This window comes from Macaca fascicularis, chromosome 5 (assembly GCF_037993035.2).
Source record: "Macaca fascicularis isolate 582-1 chromosome 5, T2T-MFA8v1.1".
NCBI classification, from domain to species: Eukaryota; Metazoa; Chordata; class Mammalia; order Primates; family Cercopithecidae; genus Macaca; species Macaca fascicularis.
Window position 1 is genome coordinate 91,868,362 of NC_088379.1, and position 24,754 is coordinate 91,893,115.

The 24,754-nt window shown below is 37.8% G+C and overlaps 1 protein-coding gene across 50 annotated transcripts in view; it reads right to left on the minus strand.

Annotated features, from left to right (window-relative positions):
* The window catches only part of MAPK10 (mitogen-activated protein kinase 10), a 334,301-nt gene extending 310,894 nt beyond the window's left edge, over window positions 1–23,407 (minus strand). For 33 of the 50 annotated variants that reach the window (XR_012434934.1, XR_012434935.1, XM_015450573.4 and 30 more), the window contains exons 1-2: window positions 23,003–23,407; window positions 17,896–18,010 (exon numbers count right to left, since the gene is read on the minus strand). The gene's annotated coding sequence lies outside the window, so the exon portion shown is untranslated. Of the gene's footprint in view, window positions 1–17,895; window positions 18,011–20,991; window positions 21,095–23,002 lie in introns of those variants that run through there. The other 17 variants (XM_074040062.1, XM_065544558.2, XM_074040054.1 and 14 more) reach the window with 1 other exon arrangement.
* Window positions 23,408–24,754: the final 1,347 nt, after the last annotated feature.

Sequence of the window (24,754 nt, forward strand, 5' to 3'; positions counted from 1 at the left end):
TGTTGAATGAATAAATAAAATAAAATCTATTCTTGGAATCAATATGGTAACTGACAGTGCATTTCACATTACCTTTACCTCTACATGGCTCAGTTTAATGTAGCTAGAAGTCTTGTCATAGATTAAATTTAAAAATGATTTTCTGCACTAATGATAAGAGTTCAATAGTCACCTTGATCAACAAGGAAGTGCTAATCACATATGAGTCAATTCAGATTAACTCCCCAGAAATTACTCTGTATCCACATTTACATGAGTGAATGTCCAGAAGAAAGTATATAGTAAGTTCCTTTGTTTGGAGAATCATAAAGGAGAAACTGCCTCACACCAGAAATGAAATGGGGAAATAGAAAGTGGTGAGAATTCTGGGTCCTCAAAATGGTAGACATCTGCACCCACCATGATCAGATAATCCAGAGCAAGCTTGCAGCCTACAAGGAGGGACCATGGCAAATAGTCCTTGTATCAGTGCCTGGATCAAGAGCTGGAGTAGAGGACCCAATTAATCTGCCATTGCCATTCCACATACAGTAAAGAAAATGTTGCTTGCTAATTCCCTGGGGAATCCAAGAACTGACGTGCTAAGGCCAACTGAACATCCCCCTACCTAGCGCTCAAGTTTCCATTGATTTGCCCAAATAGATGTCAAATATCCAGTACTATCAGACTGGTCAGTTTTTCCTTATCAGATATGCTCTTACAATATACATTTGCCATTTTTCAGTTAATTGCTCAAATTCCAATTTCCTCCAATCCAATCCATCTACTTTCCTTAAGATGTAACGGCAAGACATCTTCCTCTCTGCCTTCCTTGACTAAACTAATTCCATACTGCTCTTCTTCTCAGATTTCCTGTGGAAATTATAAAAATAATATCTTAGATTTGCAGAGAAGTTGAGAATCTACAGAGCTCATTCATGGTAGTGTCCCCCCAGTTCCCCTCCCACCCACACACACTTTCTTTCTGTGTCCTAACCAAAAATCTTAGAGTGCCTTGACCGTTTTGTGACCCGGCCAGCTGTAGGTTTTTCCCAGCAGGCTTGAACCCAAACTGGGGCTTTGAACATTCCTAAGCACTAATAAAGGCATCTAGGTCATTGCCCAAAATACTCAAAGAAACTGGCTGTAGCCCTGAGCTGAATTTCTGAAACCCTAATATAAACTCCCTACCCTTACCCGCTTCTGCAGACAAACCTATGTAGAACACCCCTTTCGTCTTGTCTATCTTGAGGACTGCTGCAGCGCTCTGTAAGTTACCCTAATAAATGTTTTGGACTGATCCCCCTGGCATTTGGGCTTCTTTCTTTGGAATCCCAACTGGCCCCATCTCAGGACAGTTTGGGGCATGCTCTTGTGGGGACTCCCCTGCTCTGGGGGTGAGTCCAGCTTCAGGTTCTGTATTCACATACTTACTTAGATAAATAAACAGCAGAGTACTATTTTATAGACACATGTTTTTCTTGTACCTGCAAGCCCTATAGCCTCTCCACAGCTTGCTCTTCCCAATCCTAGTAGGGTTCACCCAGGAGTACACATGTTAATGAGGAAATAAAATTAGTTTATTATATTGAAAAGTACTCCCAGGGCATTTGTCTTGATAACAGCTGAGTTTATTTTGTTATTTCAGTGATGAAAGTGCTTGCTAATGATCCAAAGCAAACCAATCTTTTTCAAAGTTTTTAGTGTTTAGTGTTAACAACAAAATGTAATGCTTAGTGTTAACAACAAAATTCCCTACCTGACACAGTATTAAAATGTTTTACATTCAATTTTCTCAAAGACTCAGGTATGTGCTACACGCCCATTTTGCAGATTAAAAACAACAACAACAACAACAACAACAACAAACTAAGTCTTAAAAATGCTAACTAATTTGCCCATATAAGCAGATTGAGAATCCGAATCTGCTCTGTATGACTTGAAGGCAGAAGCCCTTAGGCAACACACTCCACAGTCAGGCACTATTCTGTTACATGCAGTGTACTGTCAGGGCTGCAGGACAACAGGAAGTCATCTCAGGTATCACCAGGGACATTCAGGGTATAGAGCAAATGTGTACAACTGCCTGGGGCCTCAGGCAGATCCATGCAGTGACTAAGGGAGGCAACAGGAAAGGGAAGAAGAGGCTGAAGCTAAATAAGTCTGGAAATATTCAAATAAACCATGCTCCCACCTCATCCTCAAGATAAAAAGAGCTTTTCTTGGGGAAAAAGGACGGAAGGCTTCACTTCCACACACACCGCTGAGGTTCCAAGTGTTTAAGAGATTGTCTTACCTTCTTTTCTTCTTCAGTGCTACCTACCAATCTTCCTTTTAACCAGATTTATCTGACCATATGAATAGATTCAGGGTTTGAAAAAGGTCAGGACACAGTGAGCGCCTCAGTCATTAGCCTAACAGTCTAATTTTCTTTTCCAAATATTATATTCAACTTTTTTATTTATTGTCATAGAGCATAACGGATAAATGCACAGACTTTGTTTTGCCATTCACTCACTGTGGGACCTTGGAAATGTTGCTTAACCTCTCCGTGCCTCAATTGACTCATCTGTAAAATAGGGATAACAATGGCACCTATCTCTTTGGAGATACTGTGAGGAATAAATGAGATAGTATATGTAATGTACTTGAGATATTGCCTGACCCAAAATAAGCTCTCCATAAGTATTTGCTGTTATAATTATTATATAAGTAATGTGTCATAAGGATTATAAAAAATGATAGCTAATATTCAATGAACAATGATGCTAAGTGCTCCCCTTTTATTTCTCATGTAAACCCTGGAAGGTAGACATTCTTACTGTATCAATTTTACATGAAACAGAGGCCCAGAAATGTGAATCCACAAATTACCCAGGCAACAAATGATAGAGTCAGAACTCAAGCCTACCAGTCTATTCCAGAATCAAGCTCTTAACTACTATATTATTTCAAGTAGGTAATGATACTTGCTAAAAGATACTAAAGTTTTTCTCTGTGCCAGGCATAGCTGCAATAGCTTTACAACTCTTTCCTCAATTAATTATCACAACTGCCTTATGGAATGGATGCTTTTATTGTTTTCAATATACAAAGGAGAAAACTGAGGGACCAGGCATTACACAACTTGGCCAAGACCACATATTGTATTAGTTCGTTTTCACTCTGCTATAAAGAACTACCAAAGACCAGATAATTTATGAAGAAAAGAGGTTTAATTGATTCACAGTTCATCAGGCTGCATAGAAGCATGGCTGGGAGGCCTCAGGAAACTTCCAGTCATGGCAGAAGGTGAAGGGGAAGCAAGTTCACCTTACCATGGCAGAGCAGGAGAGAGCGAACAAGGAGGGAAGTGCCACAGTTTTAAACCATCAGATCTCATGAGAACTCACTCACTATCATAAAAACAGGATAGGGGAAATCCACCTCCATGATCCAATCACCTCCCACCAGGTCCCTCCCCTGACACTTGGGGATTACAATTCATCATGAGATTTGGGTGGGGACACAGAGCCAAACCATATCACACATCTCGTATGTGACTAAGGTAAGTGTACCCCATACGAAGAAGTAAACAAAGCAGAGGTGCTAAATTTTCATCTCTGTGACCTAATACCAGATAGAAGATAACAATTTTCAAAAAGGAAACTCCCTTCTGGTATGTTCATCTGAACAGTTTCTAAGCCAGTGTGACTCAGAGAAAGACTCAATACTGGAATCATAAAAGAAGAAACTGATTAACTGCTAATATATTTGGTTTTACCTTACTACTCAATCGTTTTCTGCCTCTAGTAGCAGCCATTTTCAATAGTCATTTTTAATGTCCTATACCATTTGAATAGAATATAATTCACTATTAGCAAATATGGACCAACTTTTCACATGAAACAAGACCATTGGTTTCATTCGGTTCATGACCCAAGGAAATTATGGACAACACAGGTAGAGATGGTGGCTGAGTATTCATTCTATGTAACTATGACACAAAGGAGAATCTGCCAATGATATATTTGGTCAAAACCCACAGGAATTTACAGTCATGACTTAACAATACTAATGGATAACAATTGATAAGGTGTGAAAAAGGATCATACACTAGCCCAATATACTCTTGAAGTCTTTGTGCAAATTAGAAAGATGCGCTTTGTGCTGCCATAAAGACACATGCACATGCATGTTCACTGCGGCACTATTCACAAGACCAAAGACTTGGAACCAACCCAGATGTCCATCAATGATAGACTGGATTAACAAAATGCAGCACATATACACCATGGAATACTATGCAGCCATAAAAAAGGATGAGTTCATGTCCTTTGTAGGGACATGGATGAAGCCGGAAACCATCATTCTCAGCAAACTATCACAAGGACAAAAAACCAAACACCGCATGTTCTCACTCATAGGTGGGAATTGAACAGTGAGAACACTTGGACACAGGAAGGGGAACATCACACACCGGGGCCTGTCATGGGGCGGGGGCGGGGTAGAGAGGGATAGCATTAGGAGATATACCTAATGTAAATGACAAGTTAACGGGTACAGCACACCAACATGGCACATGTATACATATATAACAAACTTGCACATTGTGTACATGTACCCTAGAACTTAAAGTATAATAAAAAAAAAAAAAAAAGAAAGAAAGATGAGCTTTGGTTTGGTGAGCATAACACAAACTTGATTGTAGCTTCAGCACTCTAAACCAAGGGCTTGGTGTATGTTCCAAACAGATCTTGATGAATCTGAGATAATATGGGAAGGTACTTTTAGAAGTCTTGAGAGACATGATCAGTAGCAAAATCAGAAACATACTGATACAGATCTTGAGACGAGAATAAATACATGGGTCAAAAAGGAAAATGGCAAGCAAATTTTCTTTACAGGACAATTGTGTGGGAGGATGGCAATGTGTCATAGGAAATAATACTTGTCAATGTTTAGGACAAACTTATTAGATCCCTTATATTTATATCAGAATTAAGTACTTGACTTGCTGGACAAAAAGCACAAGAGGAATATATGAAAGAGCAATGAAAAAATTTAAGATTTTTGTGGATTTTTTTAGAATGCTACTGTAGGTAATAAAAAGGTTGCGATCAATTACGTTATCACAAATTAACTACTAGAAGACAAATAATTAATTAACAAGGAATGGTAAAGAACCCCAATTAGGAAAAGAGAAGACATGATGACAATGGTAATAAAAATGGACCAAAAAAGAAAAAAAAAAAAAAAACCTGGCAGTTACTGAGCACCTAATGCTATGAGCTTTACCTTCATTACCTTCACAATAACCTTATGGGAAACACCATTATTAGTACCATTTTACAGATGAGGAAACTGAAGTGTAAGAGGTTATGTGACTTAACCAGGATCTCATGTAAAGTAATAGAACTTGGATTTACACCCAGGCAGTTTAACTCTGGAGTTTACCTGCTTGACCAACAGACTATACAGTCATGAGTTAAACTGACAAAAATAGCCAAAATTGACAAGAACATTGATGCAGGTAACTAGGCACATCAAATGTTGTCCCACCTCCATTTGCATGGGGAAAAGTCAGAATGATGATGTTCCTGAGAGCGATGGAATACGTGACCAGAATAGAGTGACAGAAATAGGAAGATACAATGAAATTCAAATACTGTTAAAATGACTTCTCTACTAACCAGGATAATAGCTTACAATAAGGAAGACTTAGAACAAACAAAATGGAATGAACCTCCATGCCTGGCTTCATCTTGCCTCTGGAATTGACTGAGAACAAGTTTGCTGTGTAGGCGTTTCATGGTAATGACTTTACTATTATTAACAATGACAATAGTTCCAGGCAGTATTTCATATTTACATAGCAGCCTTCAACATAGGAGCAAAAGTACCTGGCAAACATTCTCATTTTTATTATTGATGCCTTAGATTAATAAAGTGCCTTTCTGTCAAAGAGCTCATTAATCCTTACACAGACTCCTGTGACACAAATAGGCAAGCAATCCATTTCTACATTTTACATATGGAGAAACCAAAGCTCAAGGACCTGTGCATAATTGTTTAGCAAGATTGTAGCTGAGCCTAGAATGAAATCATAAAGAACCCAGTGTTTTCCTGCCCTTGAGTGAAACTCTATCTTATTTACAGCTTCTTATTCCAAATTATCTGAGACATTGGGGCCTTCTTTAACAACTAGACCCTCCCACTCAGATTTTTACTGCCTCTTGTTCAAGCTGGATTCCCTCTCTCTCCTTCCTTTTAACTGCTCATCCTGCCTCTCTTATCTCTCTTCTTCAAACCAACATTACTGCCAGAATCATTTTCTTAAATCTGTTTAGAGAAAAAGGAGAGGTTCTTCATCATCTATGGAAACAGACCCCAAATTCCTTCACAGATCATTCAAGGCCTCCCTCAGCCTCAGTCTGGCCCCAATCTATTTTCCTAGCCATGTCTCTGATACCATGTCCCCTATACGTAAGTCATGCAAACCTAAACTTCTGAACTCCAAACCCACCCTGCTCCTTGATCATTCTGTTCCTTCCAGAAATTACCTTTCCACCTCCAGCACTATCACAATATGCTCGCATTTCCGCCCCAGTGCTGTCTTCCTCATGAAGCCCTCCTGACTTACCATCTGGACAGGAATGCTTCCTCCAGCTCCTCCATGTTTAGTCTTATTTGTAGCACTCATCACATTTTACCTAGGACTACAGTGACTTATGATAGTACATCTCTCGTTAGAACATTCTGTCACTGAGATTCCCAGTGTCAGGTCCCATGTCAGATTTTGTGACAGGTAATGGGTGAAAATGAGAAACATCCCTGCTTTTGTGAGGCTTACAGTCTAGCAGCCTTCCTCATTTATGGTACCTTATCTAAATGGCAAAACACTATTTTCTCAAGGGTGTTACATAATAGTGCCAGGCTAGATGCATAAAAGAGACATTTATTCATTACATACAACAGATACTTTTTAGGAGTGGTTCTCAAAGTATAGTACACAGACCTCTGCGGGTCCCCAAGACCTTTTCATGTGGCCCCCAAATTAGTCAAAACTAATTCCAAATAAAATGAAGACATGGTTCAACATTGTCACTCTCATACTCTCACAAGCGTATGGTAGAGTCTTCCAAAGGTGACTCGATGTGTGGTATAACAAAAAATTGAAAGAATAGGTAGATAAGAGAATTCAGCTGCTTTCTGTTAAAGCAGTCATTAAACAGATTGGCAAAATGGTAAAACAACGCCACTTTGTCACTAAAGTATTTTCATTTCTTAAAAGTAGTTTTCATAAACAGATAACATTATTTATGTTAACATGTAATGGGTTCACAATCATTCATTTTTAAATAAATTACATACATATTTTAAATTTTATATTTTAATTTATAAAATGGTAAATGCCAGTGGCTATAACAGAAATTCTTTAGGTTTCTCAATACCTTTCAAGAATATAAAGGGATCATGAGACTAAACCATTTGAAATTACTGCCTGAGGGCAGTGGGCTCATGTCTCTCTGCAGAGCCTCATTTGAGAATGCCTGAGTAGAAGTTGAGTTTAGAGACGGGGTCTTGCTCTGTCACCCAGGCTGGAGCGCTTATCACAATCACTACAGCCTCAACCTCCAGGGCTCTAGAAATTCTACCCTTCAGCTTCCTGAGTAGCGAGGACTATAGGCACACGTCACCACTCTCAGCTAACTGTTTTATTTTTCGTAGAGTCAGTGTCTTGCTATATTGCCAGGCTGGTCTCAAACTCCTGGGCTAGAGCAATCCTGCCTCAGCCTCCCAAAGTGCTGGGATTACAAACGTGAGCTACCATGCCTGCTCTCAACTTCTATCAAAGAAACTATCCTATGTGTGAGATTTATTCACAAGATTTTCTCCTTTCTCTCCCCACCCCCAAAGCCCCCTAGTTTAATAGTGAGCTGCTTGGGAACAGAGACTAAGTCAAACTTATCTTTGTTTCTGCAGCACCTGGTACAGAGTAAACAGTCAGTAAATATTTGTGGGAGGGAGGGAGGGAGGGGGGAAGGGAGGGAATGTGAGGGGAGGGAGCAAGAAACTGTGTGATATTTATTCTTGCAAGACTCTACCACAGTAATCTGCCCATTGAAAATGTCTGTTAACTTCATGTAAATGTGTTTGTATTGATATCATATCTAAAGTGACCAAGGCTTCAATAGTTTCACCTGGTATGTTAGAAAATCCCAGTAGAGTTTAGAAATCATTATTTCTAAAGGCAAATTTTAAAAGATTTCTCTCATAAGTAAATTAATAAACAAGTCTTTGTGCACATTAGTCTTTCAATAGCAAAGGATAATTTTGGGATAAAGAATGATGCAAACTTGGAAAATTGATATGGTCAGTTTGGCTGGCTATGCATAAACTACCTATCTTCCTTATGGATAGTACATCTTTAATAACTAAAAGTGACTTCCTATATCTAAAATATCTTACTTCTTGATCTAGAGTAAATAAAAATGGGCAGAATTAAGCTTAAGACAACAAAAGGGGGAAAGTTAAAGCAAAACTGTGCATTGGCAAGTCCCTCTCTGAGAGCTTTCTGAGCCCTCTCTCCCCCTCCTAGCTGCTTTGCATCCTCATGGAGTTCTTCACCAGCCAAGGCTTCCCTCATCAAGGTACCCCACTTGAATGTGACCTCCTAGGTATTAGCTCATTCTTTAATTCAATCTGTGTGCAACTTAATCCACGTAATTTTTACAATTGAAGAAATTTAGACATCATCTATTACAACTCTCTCATATACAGTTGAAGTTCAGCTTTGTCTTATCTTGAAATTATTTTTCGCTATTGAAGGACTAGTGTGCACAAATATTTGTGCATTGATTACTAATGAGAGAAATCTTTTAAAATTCGCCTTTAGAAATCAGGATTTCTAAACTGTACTGAAATTTTCCAACATACCCGGTGAAACTATTAGTGCCTTAGTCACTTTAGAAATTAAGACTTACCCAAGGGAATATTAATTCAGGACATAGCTGGGATAAAAATCTAGCATTAAGTCCTCTTCCTTTTCCAGAAACTATTTGACTAAATCTCCTAAACTCAAACAAATACTCTGGTCTAGACCATTCTTGATTCCCTCTCCATATAAAAATTTTTCCTATATATTCCTTCAGTGTCCTGCTATTTTAATGCACCATATTTATTCAAATGTGGTTAGTACCTATGATCCAAAATCATTATGACTAATTCACACCTTAATTCAAGTTAGTTTATCAGGTTAGCAAGCCAATCAATTTGCCTCATAACATTTCTATTTGAATAGGAATGGTTGAAGTCTTCAACTAAAAGAACAAGTGGAAATTTTATACATGATATCGGGTTCAGAAACAGAGATACATGAAAATCAGAATGTGTTTTGGTTTCTTACATTTTAACACAGAGCCAGACATCTATACAAAGGACCAAAATTACAATAATTGCAATGAATGAGAGTTTATTGCCTGTGATGTTTCACTTTGTTAACCTAAACCCTGGTTGACAACAGGATAGTCAAACAAATACATGACATGATACACAGGTGTCACGAGCTATCTTCAGGGAATTGACTCCAGGACCACCCCTGAGGATACCAAAATCCAATGATGCTCAAACCCCTTGTATAAAATGGTAGTATCTGCATATAATTTACACACATCCTCCTATATACTTTGCCAGCTCCGGATTACTTATGGTACCTGATACAATGTAAATGCTATGTAAATAATTATTATACTGTATTATTTATAACAAGGGAAAAATGTCTGTATGTGTTCAGTACAGACACAACCATCATAGGCCTAACTACATTTTCAAACCATGGTTGGTTAAATCTGTGGATGTGAAACTGCAGACACAGAGGGCTGACTATATTAGTCTGAAACTCACAAAAGATGACATACAGTCATCCCTTGATATATCCAGGACCTCAGGTCTCTAACCAAATCCATACATACTCAAGTCCAACAATCAGCCTTGTAGGAAAAGTCAGCCCTCCTTATCTGGAGGTTTCACATCCCAAGAATACTGCATTTTTAATCCAAGTTTGTTTGAAAAAAAAAATGTGCAAGTGGACCCACACAGTTTAAACACAGGTGTATAGCTTAAATTGTTTCCTACCCACTTTTTCATGTAGTTTTTGCTTAATATATTTTATTCAATCTTTTTGGCAGGTAATGAGTACAATATTATATATGTACTCGTGTGTGTGTGCACACACATATGTCTTAATGTAGAAGAGTATCTTTATTAAGATGTGTGTGTGTATATATATATATCTTAATAAACTAAACACCAAAGCAGAATTACATTCATTCTTAAGGTTTATAAGTGACTTTCTGAAAGCAATACTATCAAGATTGTTCACAAATTCGACAGAGCTTAAAAGTCAGTCTCAGGATTTAAAGTACTAACAAACCACCTGGGTTTGTTACAAAACTACAAATAGAAAGAAAACTTTAAATTTATGGTATCTACAATGCAAATAATAAATTATCACATAAGATGAATGCTGTTAAACTATACACTAAATTTTTCAAGTGTTAACCTGAATAGGTTTGTTATGCTAACCAATTTTTCATTAAAATCTCATACTTTGATTTTAATAGTAGTTCCTCTGATACTGGTTATCAAAACACAGATAATTCTTTATGAAGAACCTCACATTTTTGCAGATGCTTACTCAGTCTTCAAATAAACTCCAGGAAAACCCCGATTTCTAAGAGAAAGTGTTGAATTTGTACTCCTGATCTGGCATCAAATTACTTGGGAACTCTCAAACAGTGACAGCCCCAAATGCATCTGCCTAAGAGACATAGCTACATGTTCTACCAATCAGCGGAGAAAAAATGTTTGTAAAAATTTTATACAATACTAGAGTGTCTTAGTCCATTCAGGCTGCTATAAACAAAATGCCATAAACTTGGCAGCTTATAAACAACAGAAATTTATTTCTCACAGTTCTGGAGGCTGGTAAGTCCAAGATACAAACAGACCCAGTGTCTGGTGAGGTTTCGCTTTCTTGGTCATAGACAGCGCATTTTTCCTGTATCCTCACATGGTAGAAAATACTAGCTAACTCTCTGGGGTCTCTTTTATAAGGACACTAATCCCAATCACCTCTGTTTTCATGACCTAATCACCTCCCAAAGGCCCCATCTGCTAATACCATCTCCTTGGGGTTAGGACTTCAACATTAGTATTTGGAGGGAACACAAAATTCAGACCATACTCTAGAGCTACTTATATTGGTTTTACCAGGTTAAATACTCCTAAAGATTTAATTTCCCATCTTGGTAACTGTTGCAGCCATTGAGAAGCAAGACAGAACAGCACCACAGAATTAAACATCTCTGAATATTCTCTTATTCATCTCATTTGTAAGATATTTGATTCCACAAACTTGTTATGCTAATTTCTATTTCTTTTCACTTTGATTATGTTACTGTTACTATTCCTTGGAATTCTTATCCATATACTTACCTGGAATTCAAACTATATCAATATTTTAAGGCTCTATTTGGGTCCAATTTTCATCTTTAACACTACAAAGAATACAGCACAGTAATAAAAAGCATAGGCTCCAGAGTCAGAATCATGCACCACTAGCTGCATGACCTGGGGCACATTACTAAATCGTCTGTGCCTTGTCTTCATCTTTTGTAAAGTAGGAATGTTCAGCAGTATTGCTGTCAGGCTCAAGTGAACTAGGACATGCAAAGCACTATGAACAGTGCTTGGCATGAAGTAGTCACTCGATAAATGTTATCCACTATTGTACTTCTTTATTATAACCCCCATTCTTCCTGTACTTCTCTGAACAGCTATAGATTCATAAGTAATAAGGACCTTAGATCTTATAGTCATTCAGTTCAATCTCCCACACAAAGTAGTATCATCTTTAAAAAGCTCTTCATACTTGGTCAACCATGAAGATGGTTAAATACTTGCAGTGATGAAAACTTTACTACTTTTCAAAAAGCATAGGCTCAAACAGTTCTTATAATAAAAAAAATTTATGTGCAGTACTTTCTTTCTACCCATTCGTCTCTGAGTTCTGCCTTCAGTACAACCGAAAAACAATCCTGCATCATCTAACCTCTTTCATATGAAAGCCCTTAAATATTGAAGGCAGTTGCTTAGTAAGTCGCACTCTCTAGCACTGCCGTCCTCTGCCTCGATCTTTTCTCTTCATTTCTCTTCTCTGGGCAAAACACTATAATTTCTCCTGTCTGTCCACAACAAGATATGTTTTCTATATCTTCACCATCCTCAACACAATCTTCAGGACGCACTTCATTTTATGAAAGTCATTCCTAACAGAGGGCACTAAGAGCTGCACAGAATATTCCAAGCAGGTTCTGAATAGTAAAAATGACAGTATAACAGTTTGTTTAGGAAAGTAAGGCAAATTTTGGAAAAATTTACTTAATAACAACCATCAAAAAACAATGCTGTTAAATGAGCAAGTAAGTTAAATTTTTCTTTTGAGAGATTGGCAAACAACATAGGCTATTACCCTAACCTATTTAAATCAGATTGTGGACTCTCTGCCAGGCTGCCTTCCAGATTGTATCCAGAGACAGAATTTGTGGTGTCTTTATGTAATCTGCTTTTATCTCTATGGAAGTCTCTTTAGCTATGTGTTTTTTTCTTCATGTGTCTGTCTTTGTCCTGCTTCTGTTTCTTTCTGTATGTCAATCTCTTTCTCATTCTTCTTTCTTTTGTCAATCATTCAATAAATATTTATTCAGTGCCCATCAAGTGTCAGGCACTGTATTAGGTATAAGAAGTTCAAAGACAAGTCATGCTCAAAATACCCCCTGGCTAAGGTGGGAGGCAAAGCAGACACAGACAGATAATAAACAGATAATAAGATACTATGGTAATACAGTGAGGTAGATAATGCACAGGTTACTGTGAGAGCACCAAGAATGATTGAATGCTGGATGAAAGGGATCTGAGAGGTTTCCAGGAGGAGATAGAATCTTATGAAATCTGAAGTGATTCTAAACAGTACTTTCAAACTTTAACATGTATTTAAATTCCCTAGGAATCTTGTGAAAATGCAGATTCTTAATCAGTGTATCTGTCTGAGTAGTAAGACCTCAGATGCTGCATTTCTATCAGGCTCCAGGAGATGTCCATGCTGCTAGCCCCCAGACCATCACAGGGTCACAGACGTCTTAAAGGATGGAAAGGAGTAAGTAAGGGCTGTGCAGAGTGAATGCGGGCAGTATAAACAGCATGAAGTAAATCACAGAGGTAGAAAACACCTGAGTATATGTGATGAGACTGAAGCACACTGGTGTTTCCAGGCAATTTAAAAGGTCATGAGTGTCTAAACTGGGAATGGATGGGAGTATGACATATCATTGTGTGTGTGTGTGTGTGTGTGTGTGTGTGTGTGTGAGAGAGAGAGAGAGAGAGAGAGAGAGAGAGACAGTCTCACTCTGTCGCACAGGCTGTAGTACAGTGGCGCGATCTTGGCTCACTGCAACCTCTGCCTCCCAGGTTCAAGCGATTCTCCTGCCTCATCCTCCTAAGTAGCTAGGATTACAGGTGCCCACCACCATGCCGAGATAATTTTTGTATTCTTTTTTTGTTTTGTTTTTGAGATGGAGTCTCACTCTATCGCCCAGGCTGGAGTGCAGTGGCACGATCGCGGTTCACTGCAACATCTGCCTTCCAGGTTCAAGTGATTCTCCTGCCTCAGCGTCCCGAGTAGCTGGGACTACAGGCGCCCACCATCATGCCCGGCTAATTTTTTGTATTTTTAGTAGAGATGGGCTTTCACTGTGTTAGCCAGGATGGTCTTGAACTCCTGACCTCATGATCTGCCTGCCTCGGCCACCCAAAATACTGGGATTACAGGCGTTGAGCCACCACACCCGGCCAATTTCTGTATTTTTAGTAGAGACAGGGTTTCACCATGTTGGCCAGGCTGGTCTCAAACTCCTGACCTCAGGTGATCGACCAGCCTTGACCTCCCGAAGTGCTGGGATTACAAAGGCTTGAGCCGCCCGCCCGGCCAGGAGTGTGGCATGTCTTAAGGAAAAGGGAAGTTATTACATGGATGACAGAGTATATCAAAAATTCTTTAAGTAGGGCAGTTATATGATAACAACTGCAAATCAAATAACAAGTCTAGTGTCTACACTGGTAGAATAATGGACAAGAAGATAGTATGCTAGGCTACTTAAATAAACCTGCTAAAGATGATGAGGAGGATCTAAATTACGGCAGTAACAACAGATTTAGATGAAAACAGACTGGTCTGAGAAATGGTTAGGAAGTAGAATAGGTTAATTGTGTCATCACTTGTTAATTTAAAAATCAGGTGGTTGTTATTCCTTTGCATTTTTTTGCAGGCATCGTATCTATTCTTAATCTTAGTAACATGTGATCTTAGTAACATGTGATCTTGGACAAGCCACTTACCCTCTTTTAGCAGTTACTTCCGTATCTTTAAAAACAAATGTGAAGATTTGACCCAAATGAACAGTGTCGTTGCTTTAAACCCTAAAATTTATGAGCCTGTGAACTAAATTCGTCTCATTGACTTGTAGATTCATAAAATGTATTCATAGAACCTACTATAATATCTGGACTTTATAAAATATATTCTTAGTATCTACCACAATACCTGTATTTTATATATATATATATATGTACACATAATACATATATGAAAATGTATTGTATAATATATGTACAATAGATGACAATATATTACAGTACTAGTCATACAATGTGTGTGTGTGTGTGTGTATATACACATACAATATTATATGACTAATACTGAATCTACCTAGCTGACAGGTATTAAAACTTGAGACTTTTAAAATCCTTCCTCTTCTTTGCCCACCACATTCATTACCAAGTCCAGTGGTTTGTTACATGTGCCCTACTGGCAATTCTTTGGTTTATGCACTTATTTTTTTAACTGGATTCCTGCAATAGCACCTTAAATGTTCTCCCCGGTTCCATTCAAATCCCCTTGCAAACTCTCTCTGAGAAGGTAAAGAATTCTGGAGTCAGAAAGACTTGGACTTGAATGCTAAGTCCACTGTTCCTTAACTATGTGATTGTCAGCAAGTGATTTAACCTCTTTACACCTTGGTTTCCTTACCTCTAAATCATAGGGATACTAGGAAGATGAACTGTTCGTAAAGTACTTACTATAGTGACTATTCCACAGTGGGAACTCAATAAGTGTTAGTTATCATTTTGAAAGACACATCTCAAAAAGATTAGAGCAGGTACTTCACAAAAGATGAAAATCAAATTACCAAAAAAAAAAAAAAATGGAAAGATGCTCTTCTTCATTAGTAATCAGCACAAGGCAAATTAATACTTGTAAGAGTACAATTATGTATCTCCCTGATTAGCAAAATTTAAGAACTTGTAAATCAAGTGTTGGTGAGGATGTAGAATTTCTCATATACTGCTGCTGGGAATGTAAATTGATGCAACTGATTGGGGAAAATATTTTGGAATTATTTAGTAAAATTAAAGGCGCACATACCCAAAAACTCAGCAGTTCCTTCCCTTGATATTTATCCTAGAGAAGGGTAAATATCAGAATCTATGAGAACTAATATATATAAACATAAAAATGATATTATATTTATGTTTATACTAGCATTAAGTAAAATATATTTAATCCAAATGTTCAACAACAATAGACTAGATAAGTAAATATTGGCATATTAATATGGTAGAATACTATACAACAATTTACATGAATAAACTACATGCATGAACATGAAAGAATCTCACAATGTTAGCAAAATAATCAGGCAATTGAGAGTATACATGCTATAATTCCAAATACATGGAGCTGAAGCATAGGCAGAACTAAGATTCATAGCCTAGAGATGCACAGAGAGATAGAAAACCTACAAAGAAAAACAAGGTAATGTGTATGACAAAAGGTGGGATAGTAGCTAGCGGTTACCTCTGGTGGGGAAGGAAAAGTATATGATCCGAAAGGGACACATAGGGGTTTGCTGGGAGTCTATTACATCAAGTTTGATTTATTTGTTTGATTTGTTTTATGTTGTTTGATTTGTTTACATTATGTTTGATTTATAATTATTCTTTAACCTGTATTTGTTTTATACACTCTTCTATGTGTATGGTATATTTCACAATTAAAAAATAAACTGATTATGTCAGACTCCTACTTAAAATCTTTCAAAAGCTCTTCACTTTGAAACAAAATCCAAACTCCTTAATTTTGTCTAAGAGATCCTTCATGGCACATGTCTTGTATCCCTCTTCAACTTTATCTCTACCACTACCATTTCTGCTTCAGCATAGTAAATGACACCTAGTATCCCCACACAATCATGCTCTCTCAGGCTTCCGGGTCTGTTAAAAAAATGTTCCCACTGTGCACCGCATCCTCCCTTCCTCTGGCTATCCTTTCACTGTGCTTAATAGTCCACTAAAAGATCCCTTCCTCTGGGAAGGCTTCCTTGACTAATCTCTACCACATCTGTGTTAGAGTCTCCTCTGATGCACTTCCTTTGGCACTCTAGACTTACCCATGTAATAGCACTTTATGAGTGCCACACTCTTTAGAACACAACTACCCCCATTAATAAGCACATTTTATTATAAGTACCACACTCTTTAGACTGAAGGCTCCTTTAAAGCAGGGACTGTCTTTTATCTACCCCAAAAGCTAAACATGCTACGGAAATCACAGATTCTCAATAAGAGTTTGATTAATGAATTAATATTCAGAATGGAAAGAACATAGTATGCTTTCTACATCACTGGGAGTAACACATACTATATTAGGTTCCATCATATAAAATTGTCCTAAAATTGTATTTTAGGTCAAAAATGGTTTGTTATTGGCAATTTTATATAATTATTTATAACACTCATTGAATACATGTTAATTAAGTGCAGTATAGTGATGGCTATTAGATCTACTTTCTCAATGTAATGGTAGACAGATGGTTTTTTATGAATTGTTTTATAAAATCACTATATGAAATAACTCTAGGATTAATTTCATCAGTCTTCCACAATTATAGGTTATGCACAGGGCAGCCTACCTATCTAGAGTTATATAAGCCACTAGGCAAATGAAAGAAAGATATTGATCACTAGCTCAAAATAGCTTCTTTTGGAGTTTTATAAGCACCACAGTCATACTCTAGTTCTCAAAGATGTTATCTGACAGATTATAACTCGTTCATCTCTGCTGCAATCTATTGATTATTGACTTTGGTGACTATGAAGCAGCAAGTATTTGATTTAAAAGGACATTCTACCTGTGTGTGCTGATATTTTTATAAATTAATAAGTTTTTAAAGTCATTCCAACTAGGCAGAGCAACTGGATCTATTTTTAATATTGTTTTGTTAAGCAATGGGTTTTGTAGGTTAAAATGCCCATGAATTGAGTTTTATAAAACTGTGATCTCTCTTCTCGTATTTCAGAGGAGCTAAACGGTGTGTGTGTCTGTGCGTCTGTGTGTGTGTGTGTTTTCCTGAAAGAAACTGAAAACCATAATTTAGCTCAGAACCAATTTTTCTACTAAAGGAGATGAATCTGTAAAATATAGTACAATGTTGCAAGTAATAAAAGTCACTTTAAAATAATGGTACCCAGCTGTTACTCTGCCACATGAAAATGTTAATTGCAGGTATCATCCATGGTGGTAGTATTACAGTGTTATATGCTGCACTCATGCACCTCAAGAATTTTCACTACTGTATGTGGTGTTAGTAGTACCACACCAACTATTAAACTTCTGTTCTATTGATTTTCACTTCTGTAGTTGAAATTATTTGGAGCAGTATTTCTCCAGATCCATATACCAAACCATATGCAATATTTAAATTGGCTATATAGATCACAGTTTTCATACTAAGGAATATTTTTAAATTGGCAACTCACCACAGCTTGTATGGGTTCTCATCTATAGGAAACGGGTCTAATTCAACAGCTTCTTGTATGAGTTGCCATAGTGAAGATCTGAGATGGGCCTGCCGTTGGTGTTTCTCACACTAGCCTGAAAACAAAGCCGAAAAACAGACAAGTTTGATTTTAAGATTTAAATGGGAATTTCACCTGTATTTAGAAAACCAAAAAGCTGACATCAAAGACAACTGGTTACTGTGTGGGTGAGTGCAGGCAGAGGAAAGAAAACATCTCAAGATAGTTATCTCCATTCATAATTTATTGCAAGCACAAGAACTTTGATGTTATAATACCAGAACAACTATTTTAATATCTGAGCATAAACTAAATTAGTAATTCTTATTTCAGTTGATATAATTGGTCTTGTGATATGAATTTGGTTTTCTAATACAAGGCACCCCACTCATCATCAACTGGGACAGCTCCACTGTTACATATATTTACTTATTCTGCTTTTCATAAAAGATTTCATTGGAACAATGGTGACATAGGTACCAATAAAGGAGGAGAATTTTGAAAACCTCTGAAGTATGCAAAAGAAAGTAAACCTAAGCTGGAGCTAGTCTGAAGAGACCTGTATTTATGTTCTTCTAGTTACAAACCTACTTTTTCACCATTATAGCCTGTTACTTCCCAACATTATATTAAAGAAGATTCTTCAGAATATGTGACATTCTACCCAATGTCAAACCATAAGTTTTTATTTCTAGTTTGGAAAATATGGTGATCATACCCAAAATAGGCCTCTTCTTTACCCCAACTAAGAGTCTCTTCCTGCCCAGGTGCTTACAATTACTCCTAGGACTACCACCCTCTCACTATCCCACGACCTCACCCCGACACCCCAGTGTGGCCCCATTGTCACCTACCACCACTTCAGAGGAGGTGAATTCCTTTCTCCTATGAATTTCTATTGCACTCATTATCAAAACACTAATATGATCCCTCAATTTTACACCATCTTTATTGTTATTTAGCCTCATCTTCCCAAATGGCAGAAACTGTGTTACACTTTCCCAATTTTTTTCTACCATAGCACTTAGCAGAGAACTCAGTACATGAGAGAGATTCATTCAGTGAATATTTGGTGTGTCCCTATTGTGTGCCAAATAGACAAGGTCAGTCCCTGATGGGGATTAAACCTTAGTAGAGAATACAGGTAATACAAGAATAGGCAATTACTATCTTATATAAGTGCTGTGATGGAGCTTCCACCTACAAACACCGAATAAACATTGCCAAATAAACAGACCTAACCTAAGAGCTTCACTTCAGTATCAGTGCTTTCAGATCCTATTTCCAATGTATAAGAAGAGGACAATTGCTTTAAGCAATCCATTTTCAGAAAGTACACAGGGTACCCAGGCAGGTTAACACAGACAAACAGGAGTCAGTTTTATTTCTATGAAGACAAGTCACTAAGATGAATTTCTAGAACTTTAAAGTCACTGCTGTTTTTGTTTTTGTTTTTCTTTACACACACACACACACACACACACACACACACACGTACAAACACAAGGTAGTGAAAATCCTGTTTATTACTGTGTAGGTCACTGCAACTGCCCGATTGCCCTATAGGGAAGCTTTGCCTTAAACCTGCACACCACGCAGGGTTTTAGAGCAGCTGTGGTTAGGGATGCTTCTCAGGAGACTGTATTCATTTCTTTTTCCACTGAAAACTTTAATTTCCATTCCTACGAGCATTATTTCCATAAGCCTCAAGGGTTTTGCATCTCATAGTCACCAGAGATAAGAACTGTAAGGAAAGCCATAGTGGCTTGTTATGGATCCAAAACATCAAATAAACTAGAAAATCATTTACTAGAAGTAATATATGTGTGAGGTCTACTTTTTAAACCTAAAATGTTTCTATTTAGTGATTTTCAATATTACCTGATATCTCCTCTTAAGAGTTTCTACCAAGATTCACAATAAGAAATAAACCCTATTAAATACAGAAAACAAAAGGTACATAAAACACAGTTTTTGTATTTTCCCCTTCTCTGCCTTGACTGGCTCATGAGGATAAAATGTACTCAAACTGAAAAACCTTGAGTCAAAACCTTACAATTTCGCTACGCAAACACGTACGTGTAGGTGATTTTGTGAAAAGATGGGCTCGAATTCTAAGTTACATTTTTTAAACAATCAATATGCAGCATGATCTTTTTATCTGAATCAGCAGTACAGTGTCTCATCTCAGACTTATGTAATGCAATAAATACATCCAATATGCCAAAGAAGCAAATGTACTCTGCTCTTCTTTACCAGTAAGCGTCTCCCCAACTAGTCTACAGGCCCAACTTTTTCCACAAGTCCTTGGTCCTCAGAAGAAGGTGTAATAATAGATGCATGTGTGGTAGGAGGAAGGCACTCAGCAGTCCTGCAGCAAATAGAGCATTGTACTCCATTCTTGTCACTACTGGACACTTCCGTGCCTCTTTCTGCATGATTGTTGCAATGTCCAACCAAAAGCTTAAAAGAGACTGTAAGAGGAAATAGAAAGGGCAATGAAGAAAGAATTTAAGACAACAATGTGTTTGCTTCTCATTCTAACTGAAGGCAGTCTCTCTTGCTCCGAGTCCTTTATTCTGATAAGAAACCAAGCAATCACTCGATGTGAACACAACAATTCCACTGAAAGTCCTTTGGCTACAAATGTGACCTGAGGCCAGAACTAGAGCATGAAGAGAGAACATCTATCCCCACATTTCACAAACAAGTAAACATCCAATTTGTCTTTAGCTTTTAGTATCAGTATAAAAAGAATTTATAACTAGGCTTACATCCAAAGAAACAGATTCATTTACATGAAACCACAATAAAACCTTAAAAATATATTTATGCCTTTAAACATGGGAGGTTTTTTTTAGATTACTTAGGTTGGGCAAATTTGTTTTGCTTATGATATTCCTGTAGGATATACTAAGAAGGAAAATCTTATTAATTTTCCTATAAATTTAAAATATTTACATTTTATAGCATTGACAAATTCTCAGTTCATTCTAACCTTAAAATATATAGACCATGCACTATGAGACCATTAAATACTAATAGCTGCAGACATACCAGACAATGACAGCAAAAACACACTCAGCCCCTCTGGGATCTGTTCATAAACATCCCCTTCCAGCATGGCAAACACACTCCTCTCAACAGCAGATGCTGTTCTGGGGCGAGCAGGAAGGAAGCTGGAGGCAGCTGATTTTCCCACTCTACATGTAATTTCTTACTGCCTCATTATCCAGAATCTTTTTACTGAAACTGTGAGGATTTTTTAAGAACAGGAGCCCCTCAAATTAAAGACACTTTGCAACAGCAGAGGAATGACATGCATATGAGGAAACATGAAGACTCTCTGATATTTAAGGTCACACCACCTTTGTCATCTGATTTTCTAGTCCCATTGTAGGGGAGAGAAAACCCAGCTTGCTCTACATAATAAAATAAGCTAATCCAATACTTTATGTCAATTTTAAGAGTGTGATCAAGGTAGAGAGGGGCATACATACCAGAGGCAGCCAAACTGCTACATCCAAAGCATCCAACCCCTAAAATCTAATGGTTCTGAAGTGGAGTCAGAAGCTTGTGATATATTTATATATTTATTTGTTATATATTCATAACATATATGCTCACCTAAAGTAGAAAATTCACAGAAGCTTCTCTGAGAGAAATGTTCCTGACTGCAACCATTTTAAATATGTTGATAAGCATTCTGTGAGATCTTCCAGGGTCTGACAACTAACAGATTAGGGATAGAAGGAGATATCGGATGTTGTACTGGCAATGCCTGGTGCATTTACACTCATTTTCCTTCCACCTGAACTGTGGCCTGTCCCATATGACTTAGCCTGCTTCCTTGTAGTTTGTTCATAAAAGTTATCATCAACATGGCCAGAAGCAGGCAGAGCTGCTGTACAGACACTGTCAGGCTCTGCACCAAAGGCAGCCCATGTAAACAACCTTGTGATGGCTTCAGAGCCTACTGCTGTGGGATAAGCCATTCTTTTTCTGTGGCTAAATTGCAGTACATTGGGAAATTATCTGTTTAAGGGAGTAAAAGCAGAGACTAGGTCTCTAGATTTAAATGTGGGGGGAGGGTGAGAAAAATACATGGATAGATAGTTTTCTTGTAATATCTGTAGCCTGATTTACTTACAGATTTTCCAGTAAATTACATTTATTTTGTTGAAGACACAAACACGTAGATCCTAATAAATATACTGCCATACTTATTTCTGATTTTTTTTTTCAAAAGAGCTCTGACATTTGTAGGGGACACAGTATCCCAGCACAGAATACCTGGGAACCTTGCCATGAAAAAAGAAAGCTGCCTGCTGTGACTAGGAGATCACTTTCTTAAAGGGACCCGTTACCTATTTGACTGCAGTGCCGATGTTTCCTCTTATCTCTAACCTGACCCCTGTTCTGTGTTCCTCTCCCCAGCTCAGATTTAGCCTGGAGTTGCTCTGCAAGAGTAACGCCAATAGTTTTACACCTACTATATATATAAATACTATTCCTTAGTAAAATACATCTTAAAATATTTAAGTTATACTTCTCACAAAAGTAGACATAAATACATACTAAAAGACATTATTTTTAATGTTTTATGGAACCCATCACATTTTTCAGATATGGGACTAAGGTCAGCACTTCTAACAAGCACAGCTGTTTGGTGTTTTTTTTTCTTTTTCTCTCTCTCTCTCCGTGTGCGTGTGTGTGCGTGTGTGTGTGTGTGTGTGCGCGCTTCTCTCTCTCTCTCCCTTCCCTTCTGTAGCCCTGCATTGGTCTAAAAACCCCTGGTCACAATAAGAATGCTCCCTCCCTCCCTCTGCTACCCCTCACTCCAAACAGAAAGGTTTCAACACGCCCAAGTCTGGGAAGAGATGTTCTGCACAGAGGGAAAAGCTGGTGGCTTCTTGCCTCAAAGCTAGTTCACTTGATTAACCTGCTTTCCACCCATCTCTCTCGTCTCTTCCATACTCCCTCTCCCGCCCCATCAAGAGCAATCAACAGACATTACCCCACCCTCCAAAAACAGGTTAGAACCCAGAACGAGCAAAGAGCCACCTACCATTCCGTGCCTGAGAACTACGATCCTGATCCGGCAGTGTTTGCCCCAGAAATCCTCCCTACTTGTTTTTCATTAACCACATTCCAGACTGTAATATGGAAGAGATTCTTTGGAGATAGGGAGATTGTTTAAAATTAACGACGGACAGGTGATTTCCAAGAAAACCCAATCTTAAACTCACTCAAGCCCCTAGGAATTGAGGGGTGAGGACAAAAAAGGAAATTTGTAAAAATGAAAAAAGAAAAGAAAAAGGTAAGCATATAGCAAGCACCACCCACCCCCATAAAAATAAAAAGTGAAGGGGAGGTTAAAGAAAAAAGAAGAAGAGTGGCTTGCTGAATCACCCTCTTTCACTGCCTGGAAACCATTGTGCAGCGTGATGCTGCCTGTACCATTGTGGAACCTACCAGAGGAGACGGACAGAGGGCTTGGGGAATGGGGTTGCTATGGCAACTGAAAGGAGCACACATGACGTCAAAGCCCAGAGAAGTCTAGGGAGGGGGATGAGGGGGAAACAGAAAGAGGAAAAGTCTATGTGCAGCTACAGCTACTGTGTTTTCCGGTTAAATGAGGACCAGGCAAATGTAAAGGAATAAGGTTCGTCGGCAGCCAACATCAGCAACTACGACATCAAGGCAGCCAGCCTGCACAACCTGAAGAAAAGATCCGTTGGATGCAGCTCTGGCCCTTTGCACAGCAGCACCGAGGAACAAATACCAGCAGGGCAAAACACCACTGGAAATGCAGTTAACCTCTGCTTTTCAACTATCTCCTGCAATATGTCTAAACGTCAACCAAGTAAGAGATGGTAATAAACACAGAGGAGAAGGAGGTATTTGAGTGTCGCCTGAACCCCGAGGTCATCTGCACGGCACTATTCCTCTTCTCTGTTTCCTTGTTTTTGTAAAATTCCTGAATAAATATCCACTAAACCAAACTCAATAGACTAATACTTAGGTTGCAATCTGAGTGTACAAAGAAAATACTGATTAATTTGAGTTAACACATCAAATTAATACTGATTAATTTCAGTTCTTTTTTTTTTTAATTGCAGATAATTTCCTAGAGAACTGATGCAAATTGTACTGTTACTATTTAGGGTAAATATCGCAATTTTATTTAAGTAATTTGCTCTGCCTTTAACTGTTATAGGGTATTTTTAAAGTCTCCAAACAGCTTTACTATCCACAAATAATAGTTTCCTGGAATGACAACAGCTAACTACTTGCACTATAAAAAAAATTAGGTTTACCAAATTTGTTTTACCTTTTTTATGTAAGAAAAATTTTCAATACAAATTTTGCTTTAACCAACTCCAGCCTTTGGACTTGTCAAATTATGTAATCTAATTCAATTCCTTTTTTGCTTACACTCCTTGAAGGTGGGTTTCTGGTTATTGCTACCAAGTAGTACTGAGTTGTACATGATTCCACATTATGTTTTAGATCTAGCATCCTTATATGAATATGAACCTTCTTCCATACGTTACCAGAAAGATATAACATGCAACAGATGCAAACTCAGCAGTCACTGTAGCCACTGAAACACATCATAAAGCTGTAAGAAACGCATAAGGTTTTGCTGTCTTTGTTGTTGCTGCTGCTGTTTTATTTGGGAAGAAAATTTAGAAAAAGAAAGGCTTGAGTGAGTTGTATGTCATTGTAGTTCATTGGATAAGAGTTTGGATGTCCCTTTACTCTAATTTCAGTTTCAAGAAGAATCAATCAAGACTACCTTCTAGTCTTCTCAAAG